This window comes from Heterodontus francisci, chromosome 35, assembly GCF_036365525.1.
Source record: "Heterodontus francisci isolate sHetFra1 chromosome 35, sHetFra1.hap1, whole genome shotgun sequence".
NCBI lineage: Eukaryota > Metazoa > Chordata > Chondrichthyes > Heterodontiformes > Heterodontidae > Heterodontus > Heterodontus francisci.
In genome coordinates this window covers 24,234,506-24,253,196 of record NC_090405.1, presented here as the reverse complement: position 1 = coordinate 24,253,196, position 18,691 = coordinate 24,234,506, and the positions used below count along the sequence as shown (strand labels likewise).

The 18,691-nt window shown below is 44.6% G+C and overlaps 3 non-coding genes across 3 annotated transcripts; 2 read left to right on the top strand and 1 right to left on the bottom strand.

Annotated features, from left to right (window-relative positions):
• Positions 1-89, bottom strand: trnap-ugg (transfer RNA proline (anticodon UGG)). Its single transcript is given in 2 exon segments — positions 1-36; positions 54-89. It is a non-coding gene; the product is annotated as a tRNA-Pro (tRNA).
• A 4,472-nt stretch (positions 90-4,561) lies between these two features.
• trnar-ucu (transfer RNA arginine (anticodon UCU)) lies at positions 4,562-4,652 on the top strand. The gene is given in 2 exon segments: positions 4,562-4,598; positions 4,617-4,652. It is a non-coding gene; the product is annotated as a tRNA-Arg (tRNA).
• A 12,212-nt stretch (positions 4,653-16,864) lies between these two features.
• Positions 16,865-16,936, top strand: trnat-cgu (transfer RNA threonine (anticodon CGU)). The gene has a single exon. It is a non-coding gene; the product is annotated as a tRNA-Thr (tRNA).
• Positions 16,937-18,691: the final 1,755 nt, after the last annotated feature.

Below are 18,691 nucleotides of genomic sequence, written 5' to 3'. Positions count from 1 at the left end.
GGGCTCGTCTGGGATTTGAACCCAGGACCTCTCACATATTAATCACTTATATACCCAAAGCGAGAATCATACCCCTAGACCAACGAGCCACCGTTGGCATAGTTTTTATTCACTCCTGTGGAATTGCACTGGCACCCACAGCCGATCATGCATTTTTTTCAGATCAAAACAATATCCTACAAAGCTGAAATAAAAACAGAAAGTGCTGGAAATACTCAGCACCTCTGACAGCATCTGTGGAGAGAGAAACAGAGTTAACATTTCAGGGTTTTCACCTTTTGTTTGAGCCATCTTTTCAGACTGCTTCTGTCCATCCAATCTCACTTTTTACTCTATCCACATTCTAAGGGTGGTGCAGTGGTGAGCACTGCAGCTTCACAACTTCAATGACCCCGATTCAGTTCTGTATACTGCCTGTGTGGAGTTTGCAAGTTGTTTATGTGGGCTTCCACAAGGTACTCTGGTTTCCTCCCACAACGAAAGACTTGTGGGTTGATAGATAAATTGACTGTTGTAAATTGGCCCTAGGGTAGGTGATAGGAGAAATGTGGGGATGTGGTAGGGAATTCTGGGTTAACATAGGATTAGTATAAATGGGTGGTTGATGGTCAGTGCAGACTCAGTGGGCCAAAGGGCCTATATCAGTGCTGTATATCTCTCTAAGCAAATGCATTTTTCATGAATTCCTCATTTCTTTTATTAACGACAATTTTATATTTCCGGCCCTTGCTTCATACGATACCACAAGTGGAATCATGTTTCCATCAACCCGATCAAACCCCTTCACTATTTCCTCATATTGCAATGTTTCTTTAACCCTGACAGACTGTGGAGTTTCTGCTGCTTGATTGCAGTTCTTGCTTCCCGCCAGTAGATGTCACCTCACTCCAATATAGTGAAGTTTACAAATCTGAGAGAGACACAACAGGAAATAATTGTTGACATTATAGTGAATGTGTGGGATTTAGAAATACTAGGAGTGGAGGCGAGTTATTATTGAATTTGTCAAACAAAACATATGTTATAATGTTGTGTTAAATCTGTCACTCTGTTGTCTTGATTCTGAGAGTGACATAGACTCATCGAGTCATTGGGTCATTTGTGGTATGGAAGGAGGCCATTTGCCCCATCGAGTACAGGCCAGCTCTCCATGGAGCGATCCAGTCAGTCCCACTCGTCTGCTCGATCCCCCTAGCCCTGTAAATTTATTTCCTTCAAATGCCCATCGAAATTCCTTTTGTAACCAACGATTGTCTCCACTTCCTCCGCCCTCGGGGGCAGCGAGTTACAGATCATTACCAATCACTGTGTAAAAAAGCTCTTCCGCACATTCCCCCTGCATCTCTTGTCCAAAACCTTCAATCTGAATCCCCTAGTCCTTGTACCAATAGTTAATGGGAACAATTTTTCCTTGCCAACTTATCTAAAACTGTCAGAGCCTTCGACACCTCTATCAATTCTCCCCTCAATCTCCTTTGATACAGGCAGAAAAAACCCTGTTTTTCTAACCTAACCTTGAAACTAAAACCCTCCATCCCTGGAACTATTCTGGTAAATCTCCTCTGCATCCTCTCAAGAATCCGCACATCCTTTCTAAAGATTGGTGAGCAGATCTGGATGCAACACTCCAATTGGGGCCTAACCAGAGTTCAGCATAACAACCCTGCTTTTGTACTCAATGTCTCTATTTATAAAGCCCAAGATCCCACATGCTTTGCTAACCACTCTCGCAATATGCCTTGCCAACTTCAAAGAATGATGGACATGTACTCCAGGCCCCTCTATTCCAGCACACTCTTCAGAACTGTAGCATTGAGTATATATTGCCTCTCCCTATTCCTTCTGCTAAAATGCATCGCCTCACACTTGTCACTATTAAATTCCATCTGCCACCTGTCTGCCCATCCTACTAGCCGATAACTATCCTGTTTCAGGCAGTTCATATCATCCTCACTGTTTGCCACTCCTCCAAGTTTGGTGTCATCGGCATATTTTGAGATTCTACTCGATATTCCAAGATCCAAGTCATTAATCTGTAGCAAAAAAAAGCAATGGTTCTAGCACTGACCCTTGGGGAACACCACTGTCGACTATCCTCCGGTCTGACCAAGAACCATTTCATATGACTCGCTGTTTTCTGTCCTTAAAACAATTTCCTATCCAAATGGACACTGACCCTCCTAATCCATGAACCTCAATTTTGTTAACCACCCTTTTATGTGGTACTTTATAAAATGCTTTTGTAAAATCCATATAAACAACATCCACTGCATTCCCTTCATCAACTTTCTCAGATAGTTTATCAAAAAATGCAGTTAGATTCATCAAGCATGAACTTCCATTTATAAATCCATGCCCACTCTCCTTCATTAACTCAAACCTCTCCAAATAACTTGATTTTTTCCCTGACCTGTTGGTCTTGTGCTTATAGCAAGCTCAGCACAGAGCATGTATTTGGCAATGTGACTGTCATTCATTTGGCCCAGTCAACAGAGCCGCCTCTGACTCAAGAGGGCAAACATGCTGTGGATCCCTGCACGCTGGTGTACTTCCTCATTCGGCACTCTGTCCTGCCAGGAGATGTCCAATATCCATCTGAGGCAGTGGAGGTGGAAGCTGTTCAGCTGCTTTTCTTGGCTTGTATAAGTTGTTGATGATTCTCTACTATAAAGGAGGGTGCTGAGAACACAAGCCTGGTACACGTGGAGCTTTGTATTTACGGTCAGTTTGCTGTCGGTTCACACCCGTCTTCTCAACTTTGACATGACAGCTGCAGCATTGGCAATCCTGGTGCTGATTTCAGCATCAAGGGACAGATTGCTGGTGATTGTTGATCCAAGGTATGTGAAGCTGTTGACAACCTCCAAAGTGATGTTGTCAATGTTGATGGAAAGTGGAGTCTCTACGTCCAAGTGTCTACGTCCAAGTGGAGTCTTGCCAAGATGAACAGCTTGTCGTCAGCTCTGATATACAGGTGAACACCCCCATCTGAGTCACTGAAAGTGTACAATAGCAGCATGGAGACGAATACACCAATTATAAAGGATGTGATAAATAGACAGTTAGAAAATAATGATATGATTGGGCAGAGTCAACATAGATTTATGAAAAGGAAAACAGGTTTGAAAAAACCCGTTGAGTTTTTTGAGGATGTTACCTGGAGAACAGATAAAGGAGAACCAGTGGATGCTTTGGTAATGTCCCACACAGGAGGTGAGTAAACAAAATTAGAGCACATAGGATTGGAGATAATATACTGGTATGGATTGAGAATTGGTTAACAGACCGAAAACAGAGAGCAGGAATAACGGGTCCTCCTCAGGATGGCAGGCTGTTACTATTGGGGTACTGCAAGGATCAGTGTTGGAGCCACAGCTGTTAACAACCAAAATAAATGATTTGGATGCAGGGATTAAATGTAATATTTCCAAGTTTGCAGATGACACAAAGCTAGGTGAAGTGTGAGCTGTGAGAAGGATGCAGAGAGGCTTCCAGGGAACCTGGAGAGGCTAAGTGAATGGGAAAGAACATGGCAGATGGAATATAATGTGAGTAAGTGTGAAGTTCTCCACTTTGGTGGAATAAACAGAAAGACAGAGTATTTCTTAAATGGTGAGAGGTTGGGAAGTGTTGATGTCCAAAGGGACCTGGGTGTCCTTGTTCATGAGACACTAAAAGCTCTTGTGCAGGTGCAGCAATCAATTAGGAAGGCAAATGGTATGTTGGCCTTCACACGAGGGGTCATGAGTACAGGAGTAAAGATGTCTTGTTGCAATTGTATAGAGCCTTGGTGAAACCGCGCTGGAGTATTGTGTATAGTTTGGTCTCCTCATCTAAGGAAGGATATACTTGCCATAGAGGGAGTGAAACAGAGGGTCACCAGACTAATCCCTGGGATGGTGGGATTGTCTTATGAGGAAACTGGGCCTGTATTCCTTAAAGTTTCGAAGAATGAGAGGTGATCTCATTGAAACTGATAAAATTCTTCCAGGGTGTGACAGTGTGGATGTAGATAGGATGTTTGCCCTGGTTGGTGAGTCTAAAATCAGGGGACCAAGTCTCAGAATAAGGAGTAGGCCATTTAAAACTGAGATCGAGTTGAATTTCTACACTCAGACGGTGGTGAATCATTGGAATTCTCTGCCCCAGAGAGCTGTGGCAGTTCAATCATTGAGCATGTTCAAGACAGAAATTGGTAGAAATCTTGATACTCATGACATCAAGGGATATGGGGAGAGCACGGGAAAGGGGCTTTGAGGTAGGTGATCAGCCATGATCGAATTGAATGGCAGAAAAGGCTCGACGGGCTGAATGGCCTACTCCTATGTTCCTCTGTTCCTAAGAGAGTTGGCGCCAGCACGCAGCCTTGCTTTACCCCACTGCTGATCTTGAAAGTGTCTGATGTTGCTCCATTGTAACTGATGGAACTGTGCATGTTCTCGTGGAAAGAAGAGATGATGCCCAAGAGTTCAGGAGGGCAGCCGAGTTTCCATCGCAGTTTGAAGAGTCCGTCTCTGCTGACAAGATCAAAGGCCTTGGTGATGTCTATCAAAATATGTGAGGCTCTGTGGCGCAATGGATAGCGTGTTGGACTTCTAAATAATGATAAAGAAGGCATTCAAAGGTTGTGGGTTCAAATCCCACCAGAGTCAGATTTTGGACCAGAGACAGAAGAGCACGACGGAACAGAGAGTTAACAAGTGTGTCAAAAGCACCGACTCAGAGACAGAGTGAGAGAGAGAGGAGCAGAGCTGGGGTAAAAAAATCAAGGAGTGACATTACAATGGAGAGTGAGAGCAGGGGAACAGAGAGCCGCTGGGGTGAGTTCACAGGATTTGGTTCTTGCTTCGGTGCGGTGGAAGGAGCTGTTTGGTGAGGATCTGTTGAGCTGTGACATCACAGGCAAGCAGGTAGTTGATTGGTTTGGAAAAAGCTGCATGTTTGATGAGTATCTGGTAAGTGATTGAGGTCCACTTTAGTCCTAATGTTTAAAATAGTAAACAAACTAGTGGTAAGCTTAATAAAATATACAACAAAATAAACAATTGAATAAAATAATTAAGTAGTTAATTGAAACACGTTAAGGATGACAGGACAGGTGATGTGTCACAGCTGCAGCATGTGGGAGCTCCTGGATGCCAGTGTGATCCAGGGCAAACACGTCTGCAGTAAGTGTTTAGTTTCTGTGGCAAAACACCTTTGACCACCGGTCCATCAGGTAGTGGTCTGCACGGAATGTCCTCAAGGGCCTACGGGAAAAGGAGATGGTGGATCCTGTCGGATGGTTCCCCGAGCAGACCGTCAAAGTCATTTGGCGGAATGCCTCATCACCAGAACTTTCAAACAAGCACCAAGACGTAGCTTGGCTGGTGGTGAGACGGGCCCTTCCCGTCAGATCCTTCCTGCACACCCGAAGTCTCGCCCCCTCCGCACAGTGCCCCCGCGTTGGCTGTGGTGGGGAAGAGACGGTCGCCCACCTCCTCCTGGAATGTGTCTTTGCAAAGCAGGTGTGGAAAGAGATGCAGTGGTTTTTGTCGAGGTTCATCCCAAGCAGCTCTGTAACACAGGAGTCTGTGCTCTCAGGGCTGTTCCCAGGGACGCACACCGAGACAAACATCAACTGCTGCTGGAGGACTATCAATTCGGTGAAAGACGCCCTTTGGTCTGCCCGAAACTTGCTGGTCTTCCAGCGCAAAGTGTTGTCCACCACCGAATGTTGCAGACTGGCACATTCCAAGGTCCAGGACTACGTGCTGAGGGACGCACTAAAGCTTGGAGCAGCCACAGCAAAGGCTCAATGGGGAAAGACCACAGTGTAAGGTCCCCCCACCAAGCTGAACTGAGGGGCTGGATCCATGGGAAATCCCTCGAACTGTATCGTTGATATTTTCTTTTGCTGTAAATGTAAAACTGTAATTGGCATGACAATAGTGAAATGGAAGGGTTGTGAAGAAACTCATGATAGGAGAGAAGGAAACTGATCTCCCTTGCAATGTTTGTATTTTTTGGTGCTGTTTGAAACTGTTTGGCAATGTAATTTTTGCAGATTTTTATGAATAAAGTATATTTTGAAAATAAAAAATGTGTTTGCGGCTCAAAGAGTGAGAAAAAAGGAATGTAGTGGTAGTAGGGGACAGTATAGTAAGGTGGAGTAACACTGTTCTCTGCAGCAAAGAGCAAGAGTCCAGACGGCTGTGTTGCCTGCCGGTGCCAGGATTCAGGACGTCTGCACAGGGCTGGAGCGAAACATACAATGGGAGGGGGAGGATCCAGTCGTCGTGGTCCATGTCGGTACCAGCGACATAGGCAGGACAAGGATAGAGGTTATGCAAAGTCAGTATGAGGAACTAGGCACCAAATTAAGAAGCAGAACCTCAAAGGTAATCATCTCTGGATTATTACCTGAGCCATGTGCAAATTGGCAAAGGACAAATAAGATTAGAGAAAGTAATGTGCGGCTGAAAGACTGGTGTGGTAGTAGTGGGTTCTGGTTCGTGGGGCATTGGCACCAGTACTGGGGAAAGAGGTGGCTGTACCGTTGGGACGGTCTACACCTGAACCGTGCTGGTGCCGGTGTTCTCGCGAGCCACATAACGAGGGACGTAGAGACGGTTTTAAACTGAATAGTGGGGGCAAGGGATCAAATTTGGGAAGATATGGTGAATCAAGGAGGAGAGGCAAGGCAAGAGAGAAAGGTATAAATATGGGAAATGATAAACAGACTGTGACAGGAAGGGACAGAATGTACAAATCTAAGAGTAAATCAACAGATAAGGCTAGAGGTTACAAAAATAATAAAAGGACAAAACTAAGTGCTCTGTATCTGAATGCATGGAGCTTTCGAAACAAAACAGATGAACAGAGAGCACAAATAGAATAAATAAGTACGATCTGATAGTCATTACAGAGACATGGCTGCAGGGCGACAGAGATTGGGATGAGAATATTGGAGGTGACATGGCATTTAGGAAGGACAGGAAGCTTGGAAAAGGTGGTGGGGTAACTCTGTTAATTAATGATGGTATTAGCGCAATAGAGAGGGATGACCTAAGTTCAGGAGATCACGATGTAGAGTTGAGATGAGAAATAATACAGGCAAGAAGTCACTTGTGGGAGTGGTGTACAGGCCACCTAACATTAACCACACTGTAGGATGGGGTATAAAAAAAGAAATAATGGCAGCTTGTCAGAAAGGTACAGCAATAATTATGGGGGATTTTGATATCCATATAGACTGGAAATTCTGATGGGCAGAGGTAGCCTAGATGAGGAGTACATAGAATGTTTTTGGGATAATTTCTTGGAAAAATAAGTTCTGGAGCCAACCTGAGAGCAGGCTATACTAGACCTGGCATTGTGCAACGAGATAGGATTAATTAATGACCTCATAGTTAAGGTGCCCCTCGGTAGTAGCGATCATAATATGTTTGAATTTTACATTCAGTTTGAGGGAGAGAAGAGTGGGTCCCAAACGAGTATTTTAAACTTAAATAAGGGCAATTATAAGGGCATGAAAGCAGAGCTAGCTAAAGTGAACTGGCAAATTAGGTTAAGGGATAAGTCAATAGAGATGCAGTGGCAGACATTTAAGGAAAATTTCAGAATACACAGAATAGATACATTTCAACGAGAAAGAAAAATTCCAAAGGTGGGACTCACCATCCATGGTTCACGAAAACAGTTAAAGATACTATCAAACTTAAAGAAAAAGCCTATAATTGTGCAAAGATGGGAGGCAGGTCAGAAGATTGGACAGAATATAAAAAACAGCAAAGAATGACTAAAAGATTGATAAGGAAGGTAAAATTAGAGTACGAGAGAAAGCTAGCGAGAAATATAAAGACAACTAGTAAGAGTTTCGATAGATATTTTAAAAAGAAAAGAGTTAACAAAGTGAGTGTTGGTCCTATGGAAAGTGTGTCTGGGGAATTAATAATGGATAATTAAGAGATGGCAGATGAATTGAACAGATACTTTGGATTGGTCTTCACTATTGAGGATACAAATAACATCCCAGTATTAGCTGTAAGTCAGAAAATGGAAGGGAGGGAGGAACTCAAGAAAATTACAATCACCAGTGAAGTGGTACGAAACAAATTGTTGGAGCTGCGGGCTGACAAGTCGCCAGGTCCTGAATTGGCTAGTGAGATAGTTGATGCGCTGGTTTTAATTTTCCAAAATTCCCTCGCTTCGGGAAGGTTCTGTTAGATTGGAAAGTAGCGAATGTAATTCATTTATTCAAAAAGGGAGGGAGACAGAAAGCAGGAAACGACAGGCCAGTTAGCTTAACATCTGTCTCAGGGAAAATGTTAGGAGCGATTACTGAAGATGTTATAGCAGGGCATTTAGAAAAAATAAAGTTATTCAGGCAGAGTCAACATGGTTTTGTGAAAGGGAAATCATGTTTAACCAATTTATTGGAGTTCTTTGAGGGAGTTACATGTGCTGTGGATAAAGGGGAACCGGTGGATGTATTGTACTTCGATTTCCAGAAGGATAAGGTGACATATCAAAGGTTATTGCAGAAAATAAAAGCTCATGGTGTCAGGGGTAACATATTGGCATGGATAGAGGATTGGCTCGCTGACAGGAAACAGAGAGTCAGCATAAATGGGTCATTTTCTGGTTGGCAAGAAGTAATGAGTGGTCCACAGGGATCTGTGCTGGGGCCTCAACCTTCTACAATTCTCGAAATGACTTTGATGAAGGGACCAAAAGTATGGTTGCTAAATTTGCTGATCACAAAGATAGGTAGGAAAGTAGGTTGTGAAGAGGACATAAGGGGGCTACAAAGGGATATAGATAGGTTAAGTGACTGGGCAAAGACCTGGCAAATGGAGTATAATGTGGGAAAGTGGGAAATTGTCCACTTTGGCAGGAAGAATAAAAAAGCATATTATCTAAATGGTGAGAGATTGCAGAGATCTGAGATGCAGAGGGATCTGGGTGTCCTAGTGCACGAATCGCAAAAGGTTAGTCTGCAGGTACAGCACGTAATTAGGAAAGCTAATAGAATGTTATCATTTATCGCCAGGGGAATTGAATACAATAGTAGGGAGGTTATGCTTCAGCTATATAGGGCATTGGTGAGACCTCTTCTGCAATACTGAGTACAGTACTGGTCTCCTTATTTATGGAAGGATGTAAATACATTGGAGGTAGTACAGAGAAGGTTTACTAGACTAATACATGGAATGGGTGGGCTGTCTTACGAGGAAAGATTGGACAGGCTAGGTTCGTATCCACTAGAGTTTAGAAGAGAAAGAGGCGACATGATTGAAACATACAAGATCCTGAGGGGTTTTGACAGGGTGGATGTGGAAAGGATGTTTCCCCTTGTGGGAGAATCTAGAGCTAGGGGTCACTGTTTAAAAATAAGGGGTCACCCATTTAAGACAGAGATGAGGAGCAATTTTCCCCTCAGAGGGTCGTGAGTCTTTGGAATTTTCTTCCTCAAAAGGCGGTGGAAGCAGAGTCTTTGAATATTTTTAAGGGAGAGATGGATGGATTCTTTATCTGCAAGGGGGTGAAAGGTTATCGGAGGTAGATGGAAATGTGGAGTAATCAGTTCAGCCATGAGCTTATTGAATGGTGAAGCAGGCTCGAAGGGACGAGTGGCCCACTCCTGCTCCTAATTCGTATGTTCATATGTAAAGACAATGTAGAGTGGTCTGTACTGTTCACAGTACTTCTCCTGTAACTGCCGAAGTGAGACAATCATGTCGACTGTCGATCTACCAGCTCTGAAGCTGCACTGAGACTCAGGATAGATGTGTGATGCCAGGGTCTGCAATCTGGTCAGAGCAATGCGAGCAAAGACCTTCCCCACAATACTTAGCAAGGAGATGCCTCGGTAATTGCTGCAGTCACTGCGATTCCCCCTTATTGTTGTACAAGGTGACAATGTTTGCATCACGCATGTTTTGAGGTGCAGATCTTTCCTTCCAACAGACACAGAAGTTCATGGAGATGCTGCAGTAGAGCCGCTTTTCCACTCTTGATGATTCCAGGTGGAATACCATCATTTCCCGGGGATTTACCACTGGCAAGATGGTCAATGGCTTTGTTGAGCTCCACTATGGTGGGGTCACTGTCCAGCTCCTCCATGACAGGGAAGTCTGGAATGGCACTGAGAGCCACTTCAATGACAATATTCTCCGTTATGTAGAGTTTAAGGTAATGCTCCACTCACCTTTCCATCTGCTTGTTAACAGATGATTCCACTTTGACACCGCACTGAGACCTTGAGCATTGTTGTCTGAAAGAGCCTGATCGAGGATGTTGAGGAACTCCTGGGTCCTTTCTGGATCAGTGGTTCGTCAAGTGTTGATCTGAGGACGACGTTCTTCTTGGATGGATGAAGCTTCCTTGGCTGAAGCCTGACCTTGTTACACACCAGGGAGTGGTCAGTGTCACAGTCAGCGCTGTGATAGCTGTGAGTGATGAGGACACTGCTGAGGGTGGTATGTCTGGTGATGATAAGGTCTAGCTGGTGCCAGTGGTGTGATCTCAGATGTCTCCAGGACACCCTGTGGCACAGCTTGACCTGGAAGTAGCTGTTCATCACACAGAATCCATGGTGACAGCATAGCTCCAGCAACCTCTGTCCATTTTCATTCATCTTGCCAATCCCCTGGTGCTCTATGCTCGTTGGCCAAGCTGTAGTCAGTACCCAAGCTTGCGTTGAAGTCTCCTAGAAGGTACAGTCCCTCAGTGCTGGGAATTCTACTGATGGCAGTATCAAGTGTCACATAGAATTGATCCTTGACATCTGGGGTGGAGGTGAGTGTCGGGACATAGATGCACATGAGATTAACTGGGCCCACACTTGTTGACAAGTGAAGAGTAAGAAGTCTCTCTGAGCCTACTGTGGGTGGTTCACTCATCTCAAGTGGCATGTTTTTTACTGTGAAAACCACTCCATGCTCACGAGTTGCCTCTTGGGCTTTCCCCTGCCAGAAGAAGGTGTAGTGTTTCTCTTTGAGGGATCCACTTTGAACGAGTCTAGTTTCTTGCAGCACAGCAATGTCCACATTGAGCCTTGTGAGTTCTTTGTCCATCAAAGCTGTCTTGTGTGTGTCATCAACCTGCAGAAGGGTGTCAGTAAGGCCAGGACACATGGTCCTCACATTCCAGCTTGCGATGCGAAGGACTGGTGTCTTCTTTGTTGAGCTTGTTTTTCTTGGTGCATTGATTATCAATCCGTCTGTTGAGAGATGACTCTCTAAGCTCCAAGCACCCATTGAAGCAAGCAGGTCGTGGCAGGACAGCACCTAACTGATTGGAGGCTACCCAGCTTGGAGTGGGTGGTAGCTATCCAATGAGATGCGATGATCTCTTCAACTGTCAGAAGTAACCCCTGGCGCTCATACTCTGCACCAATTGAGTGAGAGCTTATAATCGGTAACCGTTTCTTCCCGTGTTGTGCGAATGTTTAAGCACAAATAGTGTCCTCTTCACGGCACATTAGTACTGAACACAAAATGGCTCCTTTGGTCATGTGTTAATTATAAAATGGCTTTCTTGACCTTGTTAGTTATTACAATGGATACATTATAAAAATGGTCAAATTAAACTAAGATCGAACTACCCAAGCTTACCTGCATCCTCCAGTCCTCTGGCAACATTCCCATATTTAAGGAGGATTGAAAGATTGTGGTTCGAGTCTCTGATATTTCCACCCTGACTTCCCTCAGCAACCCAGGATGCAGCCCATTCAAACTGGGTGACTTTTCTACTGTGAGAGCTGCCAACCTTGTAATTGTCTCCACTTTATCTATTTTCATCCTGTCCAATTTTTTCACTTCCTCCTCCTTTACTGTGACATTTGCAGCATCCGCTTATTTTGTGATACTTAATTAGTACCTCAGCCACACCCTCTGCCTCCACAGGATCTCCTAATTGACCCACCCTTTCATTGACTGTCCATATGTTGGTAAAAGACTTCAGTGTTCCCAGTTATGTGACCTGCTAATCTTTTCTCATACATTCTCTTGCTGATCTCATTTCCTTTTTCAGCTCTCCTCTGTACTTTCTGTATCTGCTTGTTTCTCGACTGCATATGAATCCTCACATGATTTCGATATTAATGATTTTTGAACTACTTTGTTGAAGGATTGAGTTTTGTAAATTTCTCCCCAGCTCCCCTCATGGTCAGGCAGAAAGTTTAACTGCTGTGTTTTCAAACAGCAACAGCTTTATTTGAAAAGCCATTGGGACAGGATTCCGGGTTTTAATCCAGTCACAAATCTGGTTCTGATGTCTTGTGGCTCCAGCTGTCACATGACCTGTCAGAGGATGACCTCATAATTGACCCAGTCATGGAGCTGTGGGTTGATGTTTAAATTGTTGCAAAATAATTTTCCAGAAGGACAATCAAAATGAATCGATATATAAAAGGTAGATTTTGTGAATTTGTGCTCCCAGTGGAAATCCCTGCAGAGTCTGCTGGTTTTCATATCCCCAATTCCCCACAGGAAGCTCTGTGTCGGAATCTGTATTCATTATATCAATATTATACAGAATCATTTCATGGGAGACCCCAGTGTGAATTGTAAACAGGTGGGTCAGTTTTAACTTTCAAATTAACACAGAAGCAAAATACTGCAGATGCTGGAAATCTGAAATAAAAACAGAAAATGCTGGAAATACTCAGCAGGTCTGGCAGCATCTGTGGAGAGAGAAACAGAGTTAACGTTTGTGATCTGTGACCTTTCATCAGAACTGGGCTGAAATTGTCTGAGGGCCAAGTGGCCTCTTTCTGTGCCTTAAACTTTCTATGAGTCTAAGATTCTATGAGATTCTGGAATCAATTTCAGGGTCGATGACATTGCACTCTGTAAGGATAGGAAGATGGAGATTATTAAGTACAGTGCAAGAATATAGATGCTTTTACATTATTTTAATCAAAATTGATTTAAACTTTGTGTTCACGAATCCTATCTTTTGATCACAATGACACTGATAACAATGGAAAAAGCAAGACTTGCATTTCACGACCACAGGACATTGCAAAGCCTTTTATAGCCAATGAAGGACTTTCCAAGTGTAGTCACTGTAGTCATGTAGGAAACATGGTGGCCAATGTGCGCACAGCAAGCTCCCAGAAACAACAACGTGATAAAAACGAGATAATCTGTTTTTAAGTGATGTTGATTCAGGGTTAAACAATGACCAGCATCCCAGAAATAATTCCCCTTCGATTCTCTGAAATAGTGCCATGGTACCTTTAACATCCACCTGAGAGGGCAGAGGGATCCTCAGTTTTCTGTCTCACCTGAAAAACAGCATTTCTGATAGTGCAGCACTGCCTTAGTACTGTACTGGAGTGTCAGCCATTTTTAAAGGGCTGTTAGTCCTACTGGAAAATATTTAAAGGAAGATTAAATGAAATAAAATAAATACATTGCTTTTGCCTCTCTCCCATCCCCCCAATAACAGTTAAATTAATTATTTGCCCTTCCCTCCCAAAACCTACCTTTACCATCTGACCTTCCGCCCAAAACTGCACAAACTGTAAACTGTAACCCTTCCCACCATCCCCTACACCCATGACATTAATTTGACTCCGCCCCCCCTCCCCCACACTGAGAAACTTACCTTCTCCCCCCTCCTCACCAGTGTTGCACCTCATTTGCCCGGATGGGGCTCCGAAGGCACGGCAGTGCCGGCCACTGGGCTGAAGATCGCAGCGGGATATCAGGAAGTGATGGGATAATAATTAATGCAGGTTTGTGGTCCCATTGCCGAGCGGTGGGGGTCCCCCACAAGGCCTCGCCGTCGCCGGCAATATCGAGCCAGGCCCTGCCGGCGTTGAGGTCCGTGGCGGGTCTCATCCGGGGCCATCTTCAGGCGGCCCCCACCCCACCCCCACCACAGATCTCGACGTCGAGGGCTCTATAGAATCCAGCCCATTGTTTCTGTCAATCTCAACTCCACAAGGATTTGCCTGTTAATTGTAGAAAAATTAAAGCTCTATCACCTTTTGATAAAAGGGGGTTCAAATCCATTTCCAAACAAATGATAGTTCTCATTGTATCTAGAACATGTTTTCTTACATACAAACATACCAATTAGGAGCAGGAGTAGACCACTCGGCCCCTCGAGCCTGCTCTACCATTCAATAAGATCATGGCTGATCTGATTGTAACCTCAACTCCACATTCCCACCTGCCCCCGATAACCTTTCACCCCCTTGTTTATCAAGAATCTATCTACCTCTATCTTAAAATATTTCAGAATTTCTGTCGTCCAGCAACTCTCACTTTATTTCCTGGATTTCACCGAAAAAATGTATTTCCACACTGGATATCCTGTACTTCATTAATGTTTTTGCTGTCTGGGGATTTCCCTTTAATTATATTCAGTGCTGGTATTTTACTGCCACACACTGACTGAAAGTGTCCCATCTTTCTGCAGGAAAAACACTCAGCTTCTTTGGCGAGGCAGTTTTCCCACTTGTGTCTCTCTCGGCCACACCTACTGCAATTGGTTGCAGCTACCACTAGATGCTCTTCCCGTCTTTCTTGTCTTTTACCCCTAATTTTTCCTTTTGTTTTCTGAACAAATTCAATTGAGTCTGCAACTCTGGAGATCAGACTCTCCCTGTCCCCTCGGACAACGGATTGGTTAAACTTTCTAACCTCTGTTTGTCTGCTCAATTGAAACTCTTTCGTTAATGTGAGACCAGCCCTGGACTGTAGATGATCTGAAAGGGTGTTGTCTAATACCCCGAACACAATCCTGTCTCCATTCAGCTCTTCTCTTAAGTTGCTGTATTCACAATCCTCCGTGAGATTGTACAAGTCATTGATAAATGAATGAATACTCTCCCCTTTCTGTTTTGTACGCTTATTAAATTCAAAGTGATTCCTGACAATGCAGCAGCCAGCCGACGTCATCAGAGCGCTCCAAGCTGCGCACATGCACAAACACTCTCCTGCGCTCTGAGATGCTGCGCATGCTCAGCCTACGTCTTCCAGGACGAAGTGTCGCATGAGCGGGAAAACTCTCTACCCCCTCTCAGCCACTCACTCCAGGCCGCTCGCTGCCCGCTCCTCGCTACCCCGCTCCCCCGCCCTCCGGCCGCTTGCTACCCCCCCACCCCCGCACTGCACTCTCTCCGTCCACTCACACCCCGCTTCCCCCCCACGTCCCTCCAGACACTAGCTCTAAGCCATGCTGCTTCCCTCCTCTCGGCCTCTCGCTCCAACATTCGATCATTCTTCACCGCACCACCCGATAAAGCAAGGCGAGCCTCGAGGGGTGATGGGGCAATGTTGGAGCGAGTGGCCGAGAGGAGGGAAGCGGCAGAGCCCATGGCCTGGAGTGTGAGCGGCCAGACAGCAGGATGGGGCTGGTGGTGGGTGAAGCGGGGAGTGAGCAGTCAGAGAGTGGGATGGGGGGAAGTGGGGAATGATCGTCCGGAGAATGGGATGGCACTGTTTAGAGGGGATTTGAGGAAAAAATGTTTCACCTCGAGGGTGGTTGGAATCTGGAACACATTGCCTGAAGGAGTGGCAGAGGCAGGAACCCTCACAACATTTAAGAAGTATCTAGATGAGCACTCAAAATGCCACAGAATACAAGGCTACGGCCACGTGCTGGAAAATGGAATTAGAATAGATAGGTACTTGATGGCCGGCACGGACATGATGGCCGAAGGGCCTGTTTCTGTGCTGTATAACTCTATGACTCTATGAAACCTCACTGAATTACAGAGGGTGTGCAGCACTGTCAGGGGTGCTGTCCTTCTAATGAGACTTCAAACAGCGCAACGTTCTCCGAGTATCAACCAAAACATGTCCATTGTGTAGATATGTGCCATATTTGCTTATGAAATGACAGTCACTGCTCCGAAAGTAATTCACTTTCGGTGAATTAAGATGACTTGGTACTATATAACTGGCGACTGCACAAGAAGGAGCGGGGGACTGTTGGGGTGGGACGGAGGCGGTGATGGCAACCTTTGAGGGGATTTTTGGGTCTAAGTTGTTTTCTGTGATAAATTGAGTAGCTCCATCTTTAATCCTTGCAGCTGCCTGAATGTCACAGACAGTGACGTTTCAGTGGAAGAGGCTGCATTTGCGCATGTGCTAGTACAGCGTCACCTGGTGGTTGCGTTGTCAGCAAATGCAGCGTTTTAACTTTGGCTCCACGATGACATTTTTTTCCTCAATTAAAATAGGTCTTGAGTGCCTTAATAACTTCTTCACATGTAGCCTTCTGTTCTTCATGAGGATGTTGCCTGCACACTCCCTCCATTGCAGACAATAGCGTACTGACCTGCTCCATGTCTGGCTTCTGCACGAGACCCGATGCAGTACGATACCTTGCAAACCTCTGGAACCATCTCGGCCACTCCTCGGCTTGGTTCAGTCCAGTGACCTTTTCAAAGGTACAGGCAAAGATTTCTCCATCTTCACTTTGGTTTACTGTGGCCCCCATATAATATTCTGATATCTGTCAAGGCTTAGTACAGAATTTATAAGAATCTGACGGTTAAAATAACCTGAGTTTACTCTGCACATCTTGCATTGAAGGTTTCATCGACAACTCTCCATGAGGTGCCGTACAGATTATATTACATCACTTCCTGTGATGATGCACATAGTCTATTTATATAATCTGCCCAGTAACAACCCAATGTCCACTCTTATATTATTGTACAGATGTGAGAAAAGCTGAGGATGGGAATGGAACGTCTGAATGAAGATTTCATGATGCTGATGATGGAAATGAGGCTGATCTGTTTCCCATTCCACAATCCCTCTTTATTTCTGTGCATGTTTCTCGATGCTGTTTCAACCAAATTGAAAAAGAATCACAAATCCTCCTCTGGAGCCTCAGGTGTCCATTAAGAAAAGGCATGGTGGCCAAGTGGTAAGGCGTCAGTCTCGTAAACTGAAGATCACGGGTTCAATCCCCGTCCGTGCTTTATGATTAGTTTCTCACTTTAAATGTGATGTTTCCAGAAAAGATGTCTGTTGCATTTGTTTCGGCCATCTGGAAATCAGTGTGATGTTACATTTTATCCTGGACACTGGGAAGAACATGAGGAGTAGCCACATGGTTCCTCGAGCCTTCTCTGCCATTGATAGAGTGAAAATAACTGAGGTCCAAGCACTGAACCTTATTACTGTGCATTTGCTTGATATTTAACAGAGCTATTCTATTAATCCCACATCCCACACTCCTGTCCTTTCCCCCATTGCCCTGTTATATTTTCCATGTCAGGTATATATCCAATTCCATTCAGAGTTTACATTGAATCTGCTTCCACTGACCTTTCAGGATTGCATTCCAGACCAGAACAACACACTGCTGAAAAAACAACTTCCTCATCACAGTTCGAATTCTTTTGTCAATTACTTTAAATGTGTTTCCTCTGGTTACTGACCCTTCTGTCACTGGCAACACTTTCTCCTTCTTCACTCTATCAAAACTCTTCAGGATTTGCATTTCCTGCTGCCTTTGCTGATATAACAAAGCTGAGCACACATCACCAAAAGGAATATGATTGGCTCTGAATCACATTTATCCTTCCTGTCAATCTGATGTGGACGTTGTATTTTCCCGGAACCAAACAATCTGAGCAGCAAGTGTGGGTTCCAGTGATTCCCACCGCTCTGAGAGAGAGAGGATGTGATAATGAGCCAGATAGAAGAAAGGAGTGAGATAGAGAGTAAAATAGCCCTGGTCTGTTTCTACTAACCCCCGGCCCCCTACTTAAAATGGCATCATTTTCTCCTGCCTCTCCACATTCTAATCCATTGATTAATGCAATCCTTTCATCTGGAACATAGAACATAGAACAGTACAGCACAGTACAGGCCCGTCGGCCCACGATGTTGTGCCAAACCTTTAACCTACTCTAAGATCAAACTACCTACATACCCTTCATTCTACTATCATCCATGTACCTATCCAAGAGTCGCTTAAATGTCCCTAATGTATCTGCTTCTACTACCACCGCTGGCAGTGCATTCCACGCACCCACCACTCTCTGTGTAAAGAACCTACCTCTGACATCTCCCCGAAACCTTCCTCCATCACCTTAAAATTATGCCCCCTGGTGATAGCCCTTTCTGCCCTGGGAAAAAGTCTCTGGCTATCCACTCTATCTATGCCTCTCATCATCTTGTACCCCTCTATCAAGTCACCTCTCATCCTTCTTCGTTCCAATGAGAAAAGCCCTAGCACCCTCAACCTTTCTTCGTAAAACATACCCTCCAGTCCAGGCAGCATCCTGGTAAATCTCCTCTGCACCTTCTCTGAAGCTTCCACATCCTTCCTATGATGAGGCGACCAGAACTGAACACAATATTCCAAGTGTGGTCTAACCAGGGCTTTATAGAGCTGCAGCATAACCTCGCGGCTCTTAAACTCAATCCCCCTGTTAATGAAAGCCAACACACCATATGCCTTCTTAACAACCCTATCAACTTGGGTGGCAACTTTGAGCGATCTATGGACATGGACCCCAAGATCCCTCTGTTCCTCCACACTACCAAGCATCCTGTCTTTAAGCCTGTATTCTGCATTCAAATTCGACCTTCCAAAATGAATCACTTCACACTTTTCCAGGTTGAACTCCATCTGTCCCTTTAATTCCTGTTTCCTAATCCATTGATGTTTCACAATGTACTGAACTGTCCCAATCCATTGATATAACTCAGTCTATAGAATTTCC